Here is a 15942-nt window from a genome sequence, read left to right on the forward strand (position 1 = left end):
TCCCCAGTGCTGTTGTGCCTGTGGATAGGGTGCCCGGGGACAGTGAAGAGCAGCAAGAGCTTTCAGGGCTGGCACCTTCCTTGTGGGACAAGGAGCCGGACGTTTGCCTTTTCGGAAGGAGCGTCTGCCGAGTACAAGCGCCGTGAGATGTGCAGCCTGTGGGCAAGCACAGATCCCCAGTGCTGTTGTGCCTGTGCATAGGGTGCACGGGGACAGTGAAGAGCAGCAAGAGCTTTCAGGGCTGGCACCTTCCTTGTGGGACAAGGAGCCGGACGTTTGCCTTTTCGGAAAGAGGCTCTGCTGAGAACGAACACCGTGAGGTGTACCGTTCCTGGGCAAGCACAGCTCCCCAGTGCTGTTGTGCCTGTGCATAGGCTGCACGGGGACAGTGAAGAGCAGCAAGACCTTTCAGGGCTGGCACCTTCCTTGTGGGACAAGGAGCCGGACGTTTGCCTTTTCGGAAGGAGCGTCTGCCGAGTACAAGCGCCGTGAGATGTGCAGCCTGTGGGCAAGCACAGATCCCCAGTGCTGTTGTGCCTGTGCATAGGCTGCACGGGAACAGTGAAGAGCAGCAAGAGCTTTCAGGGCTGGCACCTTCCTTGTGGGACAAGGAGCCGGACGTTTGCCTTTTCGGTAAGAGGCTCTGCTGAGAACGAACACCGTGAGGTGTACCGTTCCTGGGTAAGCACAGATCCCCAGTGCTGTTGTGCCTGTGCATAGGCTGCACGGGGACAGTGAAGAGCAGCAAGAGCTTTCAGGGCTGGCACCTTCCTTGTGGGACAAGGAGCCGGACGTTTGCCTTTTCGGTAAGAGGCTCTGCTGAGAACGAACACCGTGAGGTGTACCGTTCCTGTCTAAGCACAGATCCCCAGTGCTGTTGTGCCTGTGCATAGGGTGCACGGGGACAGTGAAGAGCAGCAAGAGCTTTCTGGGCTGGCACCTTCCTTGTGGGACAAGGAGCCGGACGTTTGCCTTTTCGGAAGGAGCGTCTGCCGAGTACAAGCGCCGTGAGATGTGCAGCCTGTGGGCAAGCACAGATCCCCAGTGCTGTTGTGCCTGTGCATAGGCTGCACGGGGACAGTGAAGAGCAGCAAGAGCTTTCAGGGCTGGCACCTTCCTTGTGGGACAAGGAGCCGGACGTTTGCCTTTTCGAAAAGAGGCTCTGCTGAGAACGAACACCGTGAGGTGTACCGTTCCTGGGCAAGCACAGATCCCCAGTGCTGTTGTGCCTGTGCATAGGCTGCACCGGGTCAGTGAAGAGCAGCAAGAGCTTTCAGGGCTGGCACCTTCCTTGTGGGACAAGGAGCCGGACGTTTGCCTTTTCGGAAAGAGGCTCTGCTGAGAACGAACACCGTGAGGTGTACCGTTCCTGTCTAAGCACAGATCCCCAGTGCTGTTGTGCCTGTGGATAGGGTGCACGGGGACAGTGAAGAGCAGCAAGAGCTTTCAGGGCTGGCACCTTCCTTGTGGGACAAGGAGCCGGACGTTTGCCTTTTCGGAAAGAGGCTCTGCTGAGAACGAACACCGTGAGGTGTACCGTTCCTGTCTAAGCACAGATCCCCAGTGCTGTTGTGCCTGTGGATAGGGTGCCCGGGGACAGTGAAGAGTAGCAAGAGCTTTCAGGGCTGGCACCTTCCTTGTGGGACAAGGAGCCGGACGTTTGCCTTTTCGGAAGGAGCGTCTGCCGAGTACAAGCGCCGTGAGATGTGCAGCCTGTGGGCAAGCACAGATCCCCAGTGCTGTTGTGCCTGTGCATAGGCTGCACGGGGACAGTGAAGAGCAGCAAGAGCTTTCAGGGCTGGCACCTTCCTTGTGGGACAAGGAGCCGGACGTTTGCCTTTTCGGTAAGAGGCTCTGCTGAGAACCAATACCGTGAGGTGTACCGTTCCTGTCTAAGCACAGATCCCCAGTGCTGTTGTGCCTGTGCATAGGCTGCACGGGAACAGTGAAGAGCAGCAAGAGCTTTCAGGGCTGGCACCTTCCTTGTGGGACAAGGAGCCGGACGTTTGCCTTTTCGGTAAGAGGCTCTGCTGAGAACGAACACCGTGAGGTGTACCGTTCCTGTCTAAGCACAGATCCCCAGTGCTGTTGTGCCTGTGCATAGGCTGCACGGGAACAGTGAAGAGCAGCAAGAGCTTTCAGGGCTGGCACCTTCCTTGTGGGACAAGGAGCCGGACGTTTGCCTTTTCGGAAGGAGCGTCTGCCGAGTACAAGCGCCGTGAGATGTGCAGCCTGTGGGCAAGCACAGATCCCCAGTGCTGTTGTGCCTGTGCATAGGCTGCACGGGAACAGTGAAGAGCAGCAAGAGCTTTCAGGGCTGGCACCTTCCTTGTGGGACAAGGAGCCGGACGTTTGCCTTTTCGGTAAGAGGCTCTGCTGAGAACGAACACCGTGAGGTGTACCGTTCCTGGGCAAGCACAGATCCCCAGTGCTGTTGTGCCTGTGCATAGGCTGCACGGGGACAGTGAAGAGCAGCAAGAGCTTTCAGGGCTGGCACCTTCCTTGTGGGACAAGGAGCCGGACGTTTGCCTTTTCGGTAAGAGGCTCTGCTGAGAACGAACACCGTGAGGTGTACCGTTCCTGTCTAAGCACAGATCCCCAGTGCTGTTGTGCCTGTGCATAGGGTGCACGGGGACAGTGAAGAGCAGCAAGAGCTTTCAGGGCTGGCACCTTCCTTGTGGGACAAGGAGCCGGACGTTTGCCTTTTCGGAAGGAGCGTCTGCCGAGTACAAGCGCCGTGAGATGTGCAGCCTGTGGGCAAGCACAGATCCCCAGTGCTGTTGTGCCTGTGCATAGGGTGCACGGGGACAGTGAAGAGCAGCAAGAGCTTTCAGGGCTGGCACCTTCCTTGTGGGACAAGGAGCCGGACGTTTGCCTTTTCGGAAAGAGGCTCTGCTGAGAACGAACACCGTGAGGTGTACCGTTCCTGGGCAAGCACAGCTCCCCAGTGCTGTTGTGCCTGTGCATAGGCTGCACGGGGACAGTGAAGAGCAGCAAGACCTTTCAGGGCTGGCACCTTCCTTGTGGGACAAGGAGCCGGACGTTTGCCTTTTCGGAAGGAGCGTCTGCCGAGTACAAGCGCCGTGAGATGTGCAGCCTGTGGGCAAGCACAGATCCCCAGTGCTGTTGTGCCTGTGCATAGGCTGCACGGGAACAGTGAAGAGCAGCAAGAGCTTTCAGGGCTGGCACCTTCCTTGTGGGACAAGGAGCCGGACGTTTGCCTTTTCGGTAAGAGGCTCTGCTGAGAACGAACACCGTGAGGTGTACCGTTCCTGGGTAAGCACAGATCCCCAGTGCTGTTGTGCCTGTGCATAGGCTGCACGGGGACAGTGAAGAGCAGCAAGAGCTTTCAGGGCTGGCACCTTCCTTGTGGGACAAGGAGCCGGACGTTTGCCTTTTCGGTAAGAGGCTCTGCTGAGAACGAACACCGTGAGGTGTACCGTTCCTGTCTAAGCACAGATCCCCAGTGCTGTTGTGCCTGTGCATAGGGTGCACGGGGACAGTGAAGAGCAGCAAGAGCTTTCTGGGCTGGCACCTTCCTTGTGGGACAAGGAGCCGGACGTTTGCCTTTTCGGAAGGAGCGTCTGCCGAGTACAAGCGCCGTGAGATGTGCAGCCTGTGGGCAAGCACAGATCCCCAGTGCTGTTGTGCCTGTGCATAGGGTGCACGGGGACAGTGAAGAGCAGCAAGAGCTTTCAGGGCTGGCACCTTCCTTGTGGGACAAGGAGCCGGACGTTTGCCTTTTCGGAAAGAGGCTCTGCTGAGAACGAACACCGTGAGGTGTACCGTTCCTGGGCAAGCACAGCTCCCCAGTGCTGTTGTGCCTGTGCATAGGGTGCACGGGGACAGTGAAGAGCAGCAAGAGCTTTCAGGGCTGGCACCTTCCTTGTGGGACAAGGAGCCGGACGTTTGCCTTTTCGGAAGGAGCGTCTGCCGAGTACAAGCGCCGTGAGATGTGCAGCCTGTGGGCAAGCACAGATCCCCAGTGCTGTTGTGCCTGTGGATAGGGTGCCCGGGGACAGTGAAGAGCAGCAAGAGCTTTCAGGGCTGGCACCTTCCTTGTGGGACAAGGAGCCGGACGTTTGCCTTTTCGGAAGGAGCGTCTGCCGAGTACAAGCGCCGTGAGATGTGCAGCCTGTGGGCAAGCACAGATCCCCAGTGCTGTTGTGCCTGTGCATAGGCTGCACGGGGACAGTGAAGAGCAGCAAGAGCTTTCAGGGCTGGCACCTTCCTTGTGGGACAAGGAGCCGGACGTTTGCCTTTTCGGAAAGAGGCTCTGCTGAGAACGAACACCGTGAGGTGTACCGTTCCTGGGCAAGCACAGATCCCCAGTGCTGTTGTGCCTGTGCATAGGCTGCACCGGGTCAGTGAAGAGCAGCAAGAGCTTTCAGGGCTGGCACCTTCCTTGTGGGACAAGGAGCCGGACGTTTGCCTTTTCGGAAAGAGGCTCTGCTGAGAACGAACACCGTGAGGTGTACCGTTCCTGTCTAAGCACAGATCCCCAGTGCTGTTGTGCCTGTGGATAGGGTGCACGGGGACAGTGAAGAGCAGCAAGAGCTTTCAGGGCTGGCACCTTCCTTGTGGGACAAGGAGCCGGACGTTTGCCTTTTCGGTAAGAGGCTCTGCTGAGAACGAACACCGTGAGGTGTACCGTTCCTGTCTAAGCACAGATCCCCAGTGCTGTTGTGCCTGTGCATAGGCTGCACGGGAACAGTGAAGAGCAGCAAGAGCTTTCAGGGCTGGCACGTTCCTTGTGGGACAAGGAGCCGGACGTTTGCCTTTTCGGAAGGAGCGTCTGCCGAGTACAAGCGCCGTGACATGTGCAGCCTGTGGGCAAGCACAGATCCCCAGTGCTGTTGTGCCTGTGCATAGGCTGCACGGGAACAGTGAAGAGCAGCAAGAGCTTTCAGGGCTGGCACGTTCCTTGTGGGACAAGGAGCCGGACGTTTGCCTTTTCGGAAAGAGGCTCTGCTGAGAACGAACACCGTGAGGTGTACCGTTCCTGGGCAAGCACAGATCCCCAGTGCTGTTGTGCCTGTGCATAGGCTGCACCGGGACAGTGAAGAGCAGCAAGAGCTTTCAGGGCTGGCACCTTCCTTGTGGGACAAGGAGCCGGACGTTTGCCTTTTCGGTAAGAGGCTCTGCTGAGAACGAACACCGTGAGGTGTACCGTTCCTGTCTAAGCACAGATCCCCAGTGCTGTTGTGCCTGTGCATAGGGTGCACGGGGACAGTGAAGAGCAGCAAGAGCTTTCTGGGCTGGCACCTTCCTTGTGGGACAAGGAGCCGGACGTTTGCCTTTTCGGAAGGAGCGTCTGCCGAGTACAAGCGCCGTGAGATGTGCAGCCTGTGGGCAAGCACAGATCCCCAGTGCTGTTGTGCCTGTGCATAGGCTGCACGGGAACAGTGAAGAGCAGCAAGAGCTTTCAGGGCTGGCACCTTCCTTGTGGGACAAGGAGCCGGACGTTTGCCTTTTCGGTAAGAGGCTCTGCTGAGAACGAACACCGTGAGGTGTACCGTTCCTGGGCAAGCACAGATCCCCAGTGCTGTTGTGCCTGTGCATAGGCTGCACGGGGACAGTGAAGAGCAGCAAGAGCTTTCAGGGCTGGCACCTTCCTTGTGGGACAAGGAGCCGGACGTTTGCCTTTTCGGTAAGAGGCTCTGCTGAGAACGAACACCGTGAGGTGTACCGTTCCTGTCTAAGCACAGATCCCCAGTGCTGTTGTGCCTGTGCATAGGGTGCACGGGGACAGTGAAGAGCAGCAAGAGCTTTCTGGGCTGGCACCTTCCTTGTGGGACAAGGAGCCGGACGTTTGCCTTTTCGGAAGGAGCGTCTGCCGAGTACAAGCGCCGTGAGATGTGCAGCCTGTGGGCAAGCACAGATCCCCAGTGCTGTTGTGCCTGTGCATAGGGTGCACGGGGACAGTGAAGAGCAGCAAGAGCTTTCAGGGCTGGCACCTTCCTTGTGGGACAAGGAGCCGGACGTTTGCCTTTTCGGAAAGAGGCTCTGCTGAGAACGAACACCGTGAGGTGTACCGTTCCTGGGCAAGCACAGCTCCCCAGTGCTGTTGTGCCTGTGCATAGGGTGCACGGGGACAGTGAAGAGCAGCAAGAGCTTTCAGGGCTGGCACCTTCCTTGTGGGACAAGGAGCCGGACGTTTGCCTTTTCGGAAGGAGCGTCTGCCGAGTACAAGCGCCGTGAGATGTGCAGCCTGTGGGCAAGCACAGATCCCCAGTGCTGTTGTGCCTGTGGATAGGGTGCCCGGGGACAGTGAAGAGCAGCAAGAGCTTTCAGGGCTGGCACCTTCCTTGTGGGACAAGGAGCCGGACGTTTGCCTTTTCGGAAGGAGCGTCTGCCGAGTACAAGCGCCGTGAGATGTGCAGCCTGTGGGCAAGCACAGACCCCCAGTGCTGTTGTGCCTGTGCATAGGCTGCACGGGGACAGTGAAGAGCAGCAAGAGCTTTCAGGGCTGGCACCTTCCTTGTGGGACAAGGAGCCGGACGTTTGCCTTTTCGGAAAGAGGCTCTGCTGAGAACGAACACCGTGAGGTGTACCGTTCCTGTCTAAGCACAGATCCCCAGTGCTGTTGTGCCTGTGGATAGGGTGCACGGGGACAGTGAAGAGCAGCAAGAGCTTTCAGGGCTGGCACCTTCCTTGTGGGACAAGGAGCCGGACGTTTGCCTTTTCGGTAAGAGGCTCTGCTGAGAACGAACACCGTGAGGTGTACCGTTCCTGTCTAAGCACAGATCCCCAGTGCTGTTGTGCCTGTGCATAGGCTGCACGGGAACAGTGAAGAGCAGCAAGAGCTTTCAGGGCTGGCACCTTCCTTGTGGGACAAGGAGCCGGACGTTTGCCTTTTCGGAAGGAGCGTCTGCCGAGTACAAGCGCCGTGACATGTGCAGCCTGTGGGCAAGCACAGATCCCCAGTGCTGTTGTGCCTGTGCATAGGCTGCACGGGAACAGTGAAGAGCAGCAAGAGCTTTCAGGGCTGGCACCTTCCTTGTGGGACAAGGAGCCGGACGTTTGCCTTTTCGGAAAGAGGCTCTGCTGAGAACGAACACCGTGAGGTGTACCGTTCCTGGGCAAGCACAGATCCCCAGTGCTGTTGTGCCTGTGCATAGGCTGCACCGGGACAGTGAAGAGCAGCAAGAGCTTTCAGGGCTGGCACCTTCCTTGTGGGACAAGGAGCCGGACGTTTGCCTTTTCGGTAAGAGGCTCTGCTGAGAACGAACACCGTGAGGTGTACCGTTCCTGTCTAAGCACAGATCCCCAGTGCTGTTGTGCCTGTGCATAGGCTGCACGGGGACAGTGAAGAGCAGCAAGAGCTTTCTGGGCTGGCACCTTCCTTGTGGGACAAGGAGCCGGACGTTTGCCTTTTCGGAAGGAGCGTCTGCCGAGTACAAGCGCCGTGAGATGTGCAGCCTGTGGGCAAGCACAGATCCCCAGTGCTGTTGTGCCTGTGGATAGGGTGCACGGGGACAGTGAAGAGCAGCAAGAGCTTTCAGGGCTGGCACCTTCCTTGTGGGACAAGGAGCCGGACGTTTGCCTTTTCGGAAAGAGGCTCTGCTGAGAACGAACACCGTGAGGTGTACCGTTCCTGGGCAAGCACAGCTCCCCAGTGCTGTTGTGCCTGTGGATAGGGTGCCCGGGGACAGTGAAGAGCAGCAAGAGCTTTCAGGGCTGGCACCTTCCTTGTGGGACAAGGAGCCGGACGTTTGCCTTTTCGGAAGGAGCGTCTGCCGAGTACAAGCGCCGTGAGATGTGCAGCCTGTGGGCAAGCACAGATCCCCAGTGCTGTTGTGCCTGTGCATAGGCTGCACGGGGACAGTGAAGAGCAGCAAGAGCTTTCAGGGCTGGCACCTTCCTTGTGGGACAAGGAGCCGGACGTTTGCCTTTTCGGAAAGAGGCTCTGCTGAGAACGAACACCGTGAGGTGTACCGTTCCTGGGCAAGCACAGCTCCCCAGTGCTGTTGTGCCTGTGGATAGGGTGCCCGGGGACAGTGAAGAGCAGCAAGAGCTTTCAGGGCTGGCACCTTCCTTGTGGGACAAGGAGCCGGACGTTTGCCTTTTCGGAAGGAGCGTCTGCCGAGTACAAGCGCCGTGAGATGTGCAGCCTGTGGGCAAGCACAGATCCCCAGTGCTGTTGTGCCTGTGCATAGGGTGCACGGGGACAGTGAAGAGCAGCAAGAGCTTTCACGGCTGGCACCTTCCTTGTGGGACAAGGAGCCGGATGTTTGCCTTTTCGGTAAGAGGTTCTGCTGAGAACGAACACCGTGAGGTGTACCGTTCCTGGGCAAGTACAGATCCCCAGTGCTGTTTTGCCTGTGGATAGGGTGCACGGGGACAGTGAAGAGCAGCAAGAGCTTTCAGGGCTGGCACCTTCCTTGTGGGACAAGGAGCCGAACGTTTGCCTTTTCGGTAAGAGGCTCTGCTGAGAACGAACACCGTGAGGTGTACTGTTCCTGGGCAAGCACAGATCCCCAGTGCTGTTGTGCCTGTGCATAGGCTGCACGGGGACAGTGAAGAGCAGCAAGAGCTTTCAGGGCTGGCACCTTCCTTGTGGGACAAGGAGCCGGACGTTTGCCTTTTCGGTAAGAGGCTCTGCTGAGAACGAACACCGTGAGGTGTACCGTTCCTGGGCAAGCACAGATCCCCAGTGCTGTTGTGCCTGTGCATAGGCTGCACCGGGTCAGTGAAGAGCAGCAAGAGCTTTCAGGGCTGGCACCTTCCTTGTGGGACAAGGAGCCGGACGTTTGCCTTTTCGGAAGGAGCGTCTGCCGAGTACAAGCGCCGTGAGATGTGCAGCCTGTGGGCAAGCACAGATCCCCAGTGCTGTTGTGCCTGTGCATAGGCTGCACGGGGACAGTGAAGAGCAGCAAGAGCTTTCAGGGCTGGCACCTTCCTTGTGGGACAAGGAGCCGGACGTTTGCCTTTTCGGAAAGAGGCTCTGCTGAGAACGAACACCGTGAGGTGTACCGTTCCTGTCTAAGTACAGATTCCCAAAGCTGTTGTGCCTGTGGATAGGGTGCACGGGGACAGTGAAGAGCAGCAAGAGCTTTCAGGGCTGGCACCTTCCTTGTGGGACAAGGAGCCGGACGTTTGCCTTTTCGGAAGGAGCGTCTGCCGAGTACAAGCGCCGTGAGATGTGCAGCCTGTGGGCAAGCACAGATCCCCAGTGCTGTTGTGCCTGTGCATAGGGTGCACGGGGACAGTGAAGAGCAGCAAGAGCTTTCAGGGCTGGCACCTTCCTTGTGGGACAAGGAGCCGGATGTTTGCCTTTTCGGAAAGAGGCTCTGCTGAGAACGAACACCGTGAGGTGTACCGTTCCTGGGCAAGCACAGATCCCCAGTGCTGTTGTGCCTGTGCATAGGCTGCACGGGAACAGTGAAGAGCAGCAAGAGCTTTCAGGGCTGGCACCTTCCTTGTGGGACAAGGAGCCGGACGTTTGCCTTTTCGGAAGGAGCGTCTGCCGAGTACAAGCGCCGTGAGATGTGCAGCCTGTGGGCAAGCACAGATCCCAGTGCTGTTGTGCCTGTGGATAGGGTGCACGGGGACAGTGAAAAGCAGCAAGAGCTTTCAGGGCTGGCACCTTCCTTGTGGGACAAGGAGCCGGACGTTTGCCTTTTCGGAAAGAGGCTCTGCTGAGAACGAACACCGTGAGGTGTACCGTTCCTGTCTAAGCACAGATCCCCAGTGCTGTTGTGCCTGTGCATAGGGTGCCCGGGGACAGTGAAGAGCAGCAAGAGCTTTCAGGGCTGGCACCTTCCTTGTGGGACAAGGAGCCGGACGTTTGCCTTTTCGGTAAGAGGCTCTGCTGAGAACGAACACCGTGAGGTGTACCGTTCCTGGGCAAGCACAGATCCCCAGTGCTGTTGTGCCTGTGCATAGGCTGCACCGGGTCAGTGAAGAGCAGCAAGAGCTTTCAGGGCTGGCACCTTCCTTGTGGGACAAGGAGCCGGACGTTTGCCTTTTCGGAAGGAGCGTCTGCCGAGTACAAGCGCCGTGAGATGTGCAGCCTGTGGGCAAGCACAGATCCCCAGTGCTGTTGTGCCTGTGCATAGGCTGCACGGGGACAGTGAAGAGCAGCAAGAGCTTTCAGGGCTGGCACCTTCCTTGTGGGACAAGGAGCCGGACGTTTGCCTTTTCGGAAAGAGGCTCTGCTGAGAACGAACACCGTGAGGTGTACCGTTCCTGTCTAAGTACAGATTCCCAAAGCTGTTGTGCCTGTGGATAGGGTGCACGGGGACAGTGAAGAGCAGCAAGAGCTTTCAGGGCTGGCACCTTCCTTGTGGGACAAGGAGCCGGACGTTTGCCTTTTCGGAAGGAGCGTCTGCCGAGTACAAGCGCCGTGAGATGTGCAGCCTGTGGGCAAGCACAGATCCCCAGTGCTGTTGTGCCTGTGCATAGGCTGCACGGGAACAGTGAAGAGCAGCAAGAGCTTTCAGGGCTGGCACCTTCCTTGTGGGACAAGGAGCCGGACGTTTGCCTTTTCGGAAAGAGGCTCTGCTGAGAACGAACACCGTGAGGTGTACCGTTCCTGGGCAAGCACAGCTCCCCAGTGCTGTTGTGCCTGTGCATAGGCTGCACGGGGACAGTGAAGAGCAGCAAGACCTTTCAGGGCTGGCACCTTCCTTGTGGGACAAGGAGCCGGACGTTTGCCTTTTCGGAAGGAGCGTCTGCCGAGTACAAGCGCCGTGAGATGTGCAGCCTGTGGGCAAGCACAGATCCCCAGTGCTGTTGTGCCTGTGGATAGGGTGCCCGGGGACAGTGAAGAGCAGCAAGAGCTTTCAGGGCTGGCACCTTCCTTGTGGGACAAGGAGCCGGACGTTTGCCTTTTCGGAAGGAGCGTCTGCCGAGTACAAGCGCCGTGAGATGTGCAGCCTGTGGGCAAGCACAGATCCCCAGTGCTGTTGTGCCTGTGCATAGGCTGCACGGGGACAGTGAAGAGCAGCAAGAGCTTTCAGGGCTGGCACCTTCCTTGTGGGACAAGGAGCCGGACGTTTGCCTTTTCGGAAAGAGGCTCTGCTGAGAACGAACACCGTGAGGTGTACCGTTCCTGGGCAAGCACAGATCCCCAGTGCTGTTGTGCCTGTGCATAGGCTGCACCGGGTCAGTGAAGAGCAGCAAGAGCTTTCAGGGCTGGCACCTTCCTTGTGGGACAAGGAGCCGGACGTTTGCCTTTTCGGAAAGAGGCTCTGCTGAGAACGAACACCGTGAGGTGTACCGTTCCTGTCTAAGCACAGATCCCCAGTGCTGTTGTGCCTGTGGATAGGGTGCACGGGGACAGTGAAGAGCAGCAAGAGCTTTCAGGGCTGGCACCTTCCTTGTGGGACAAGGAGCCGGACGTTTGCCTTTTCGGAAAGAGGCTCTGCTGAGAACGAACACCGTGAGGTGTACCGTTCCTGTCTAAGCACAGATCCCCAGTGCTGTTGTGCCTGTGGATAGGGTGCCCGGGGACAGTGAAGAGCAGCAAGAGCTTTCAGGGCTGGCACCTTCCTTGTGGGACAAGGAGCCGGACGTTTGCCTTTTCGAAAGGAGCGTCTGCCGAGTACAAGCGCCGTGAGATGTGCAGCCTGTGGGCAAGCACAGATCCCCAGTGCTGTTGTGCCTGTGCATAGGCTGCACGGGGACAGTGAAGAGCAGCAAGAGCTTTCAGGGCTGGCACCTTCCTTGTGGGAGAAGGAGCCGGACGTTTGCCTTTTCGGTAAGAGGCTCTGCTGAGAACGAACACCGTGAGGTGTACCGTTCCTGGGCAAGCACAGATCCCCAGTGCTGTTGTGCCTGTGCATAGGGTGCACGGGGACAGTGAAGAGCAGCAAGAGCTTTCAGGGCTGGCACCTTCCTTGTGGGACAAGGAGCCGGACGTTTGCCTTTTCGGAAGGAGCGTCTGCCGAGTACAAGCGCCGTGAGATGTGCAGCCTGTGGGCAAGCACAGATCCCCAGTGCTGTTGTGCCTGTGCATAGGGTGCACGGGGACAGTGAAGAGCAGCAAGAGCTTTCAGGGCTGGCACCTTCCTTGTGGGACAAGGAGCCGGACGTTTGCCTTTTCGGTAAGAGGCTCTGCTGAGAACCAATACCGTGAGGTGTACCGTTTCTGTCTAAGTACAGATTCCCAAAGCTGTTGTGCCTGTGGATAGGGTGCACGGGGACAGTGAAGAGCAGCAAGAGCTTTCAGGGCTGGCACCTTCCTTGTGGGACAAGGAGCCGGACGTTTGCCTTTTCGGTAAGAGGCTCTGCTGAGAACGAACACCGTGAGGTGTATCGTTCCTGGGCAAGCACAGATCCCCAGTGCTGTTGTGCCTGTGCATAGGCTGCACGGGGACAGTGAAGAGCAGCAAGAGCTTTCAGGGCTGGCACCTTCCTTGTGGGACAAGGAGCCGGACGTTTGCCTTTTCGGTAAGAGGCTCTGCTGAGAACGAACACCGTGAGGTGTACCGTTCCTGTCTAAGCACAGATCCCCAGTGCTGTTGTGCCTGTGCATAGGCTGCACGGGAACAGTGAAGAGCAGCAAGAGCTTTCAGGGCTGGCACCTTCCTTGTGGGACAAGGAGCCGGACGTTTGCCTTTTCGGAAGGAGCGTCTGCCGAGTACAAGCGCCGTGAGATGTGCAGCCTGTGGGCAAGCACAGATCCCCAGTGCTGTTGTGCCTGTGGATAGGGTGCACGGGGACAGTGAAGAGCAGCAAGAGCTTTCAGGGCTGGCACCTTCCTTGTGGGACAAGGAGCCGGACGTTTGCCTTTTCGGAAAGAGGCTCTGCTGAGAACGAACACCGTGAGGTGTACCGTTCCTGGGCAAGCACAGCTCCCCAGTGCTGTTGTGCCTGTGGATAGGGTGCCCGGGGACAGTGAAGAGCAGCAAGAGCTTTCAGGGCTGGCACCTTCCTTGTGGGACAAGGAGCCGGACGTTTGCCTTTTCGGAAGGAGCGTCTGCCGAGTACAAGCGCCGTGAGATGTGCAGCCTGTGGGCAAGCACAGATCCCCAGTGCTGTTGTGCCTGTGCATAGGGTGCACGGGGACAGTGAAGAGCAGCAAGAGCTTTCACGGCTGGCACCTTCCTTGTGGGACAAGGAGCCGGATGTTTGCCTTTTCGGTAAGAGGTTCTGCTGAGAACGAACACCGTGAGGTGTACCGTTCCTGGGCAAGTACAGATCCCCAGTGCTGTTTTGCCTGTGGATAGGGTGCACGGGGACAGTGAAGAGCAGCAAGAGCTTTCAGGGCTGGCACCTTCCTTGTGGGACAAGGAGCCGGACGTTTGCCTTTTCGGTAAGAGGCTCTGCTGAGAACGAACACCGTGAGGTGTACTGTTCCTGGGCAAGCACAGATCCCCAGTGCTGTTGTGCCTGTGCATAGGCTGCACGGGGACAGTGAAGAGCAGCAAGAGCTTTCAGGGCTGGCACCTTCCTTGTGGGACAAGGAGCCGGACGTTTGCCTTTTCGGTAAGAGGCTCTGCTGAGAACGAACACCGTGAGGTGTACCGTTCCTGGGCAAGCACAGATCCCCAGTGCTGTTGTGCCTGTGCATAGGCTGCACCGGGTCAGTGAAGAGCAGCAAGAGCTTTCAGGGCTGGCACCTTCCTTGTGGGACAAGGAGCCGGACGTTTGCCTTTTCGGAAGGAGCGTCTGCCGAGTACAAGCGCCGTGAGATGTGCAGCCTGTGGGCAAGCACAGATCCCCAGTGCTGTTGTGCCTGTGCATAGGCTGCACGGGGACAGTGAAGAGCAGCAAGAGCTTTCAGGGCTGGCACCTTCCTTGTGGGACAAGGAGCCGGACGTTTGCCTTTTCGGAAAGAGGCTCTGCTGAGAACGAACACCGTGAGGTGTACCGTTCCTGTCTAAGTACAGATTCCCAAAGCTGTTGTGCCTGTGGATAGGGTGCACGGGGACAGTGAAGAGCAGCAAGAGCTTTCAGGGCTGGCACCTTCCTTGTGGGACAAGGAGCCGGACGTTTGCCTTTTCGGAAGGAGCGTCTGCCGAGTACAAGCGCCGTGAGATGTGCAGCCTGTGGGCAAGCACAGATCCCCAGTGCTGTTGTGCCTGTGCATAGGGTGCACGGGGACAGTGAAGAGCAGCAAGAGCTTTCAGGGCTGGCACCTTCCTTGTGGGACAAGGAGCCGGATGTTTGCCTTTTCGGAAAGAGGCTCTGCTGAGAACGAACACCGTGAGGTGTACCGTTCCTGGGCAAGCACAGATCCCCAGTGCTGTTGTGCCTGTGCATAGGCTGCACGGGAACAGTGAAGAGCAGCAAGAGCTTTCAGGGCTGGCACCTTCCTTGTGGGACAAGGAGCCGGACGTTTGCCTTTTCGGAAGGAGCGTCTGCCGAGTACAAGCGCCGTGAGATGTGCAGCCTGTGGGCAAGCACAGATCCCAGTGCTGTTGTGCCTGTGGATAGGGTGCACGGGGACAGTGAAAAGCAGCAAGAGCTTTCAGGGCTGGCACCTTCCTTGTGGGACAAGGAGCCGGACGTTTGCCTTTTCGGTAAGAGGCTCTGCTGAGAACGAACACCGTGAGGTGTACCGTTCCTGGGCAAGCACAGATCCCCAGTGCTGTTGTGCCTGTGCATAGGGTGCCCGGGGACAGTGAAGAGCAGCAAGAGCTTTCAGGGCTGGCACCTTCCTTGTGGGACAAGGAGCCGGACGTTTGCCTTTTCGGTAAGAGGCTCTGCTGAGAACGAACACCGTGAGGTGTACCGTTCCTGGGCAAGCACAGATCCCCAGTGCTGTTGTGCCTGTGCATAGGCTGCACCGGGTCAGTGAAGAGCAGCAAGAGCTTTCAGGGCTGGCACCTTCCTTGTGGGACAAGGAGCCGGACGTTTGCCTTTTCGGAAGGAGCGTCTGCCGAGTACAAGCGCCGTGAGATGTGCAGCCTGTGGGCAAGCACAGATCCCCAGTGCTGTTGTGCCTGTGCATAGGCTGCACGGGGACAGTGAAGAGCAGCAAGAGCTTTCAGGGCTGGCACCTTCCTTGTGGGACAAGGAGCCGGACGTTTGCCTTTTCGGAAAGAGGCTCTGCTGAGAACGAACACCGTGAGGTGTACCGTTCCTGTCTAAGTACAGATTCCCAAAGCTGTTGTGCCTGTGGATAGGGTGCACGGGGACAGTGAAGAGCAGCAAGAGCTTTCAGGGCTGGCACCTTCCTTGTGGGACAAGGAGCCGGACGTTTGCCTTTTCGGAAGGAGCGTCTGCCGAGTACAAGCGCCGTGAGATGTGCAGCCTGTGGGCAAGCACAGATCCCCAGTGCTGTTGTGCCTGTGCATAGGCTGCACGGGAACAGTGAAGAGCAGCAAGAGCTTTCAGGGCTGGCACCTTCCTTGTGGGACAAGGAGCCGGACGTTTGCCTTTTCGGAAAGAGGCTCTGCTGAGAACGAACACCGTGAGGTGTACCGTTCCTGGGCAAGCACAGCTCCCCAGTGCTGTTGTGCCTGTGCATAGGCTGCACGGGGACAGTGAAGAGCAGCAAGACCTTTCAGGGCTGGCACCTTCCTTGTGGGACAAGGAGCCGGACGTTTGCCTTTTCGGAAGGAGCGTCTGCCGAGTACAAGCGCCGTGAGATGTGCAGCCTGTGGGCAAGCACAGATCCCCAGTGCTGTTGTGCCTGTGGATAGGGTGCCCGGGGACAGTGAAGAGCAGCAAGAGCTTTCAGGGCTGGCACCTTCCTTGTGGGACAAGGAGCCGGACGTTTGCCTTTTCGGAAGGAGCGTCTGCCGAGTACAAGCGCCGTGAGATGTGCAGCCTGTGGGCAAGCACAGATCCCCAGTGCTGTTGTGCCTGTGCATAGGCTGCACGGGGACAGTGAAGAGCAGCAAGAGCTTTCAGGGCTGGCACCTTCCTTGTGGGACAAGGAGCCGGACGTTTGCCTTTTCGGAAAGAGGCTCTGCTGAGAACGAACACCGTGAGGTGTACCGTTCCTGGGCAAGCACAGATCCCCAGTGCTGTTGTGCCTGTGCATAG

The sequence above is a fragment of the Buteo buteo genome, chromosome 23, assembly GCF_964188355.1.
Source record: "Buteo buteo chromosome 23, bButBut1.hap1.1, whole genome shotgun sequence".
NCBI classification, from domain to species: Eukaryota; Metazoa; Chordata; class Aves; order Accipitriformes; family Accipitridae; genus Buteo; species Buteo buteo.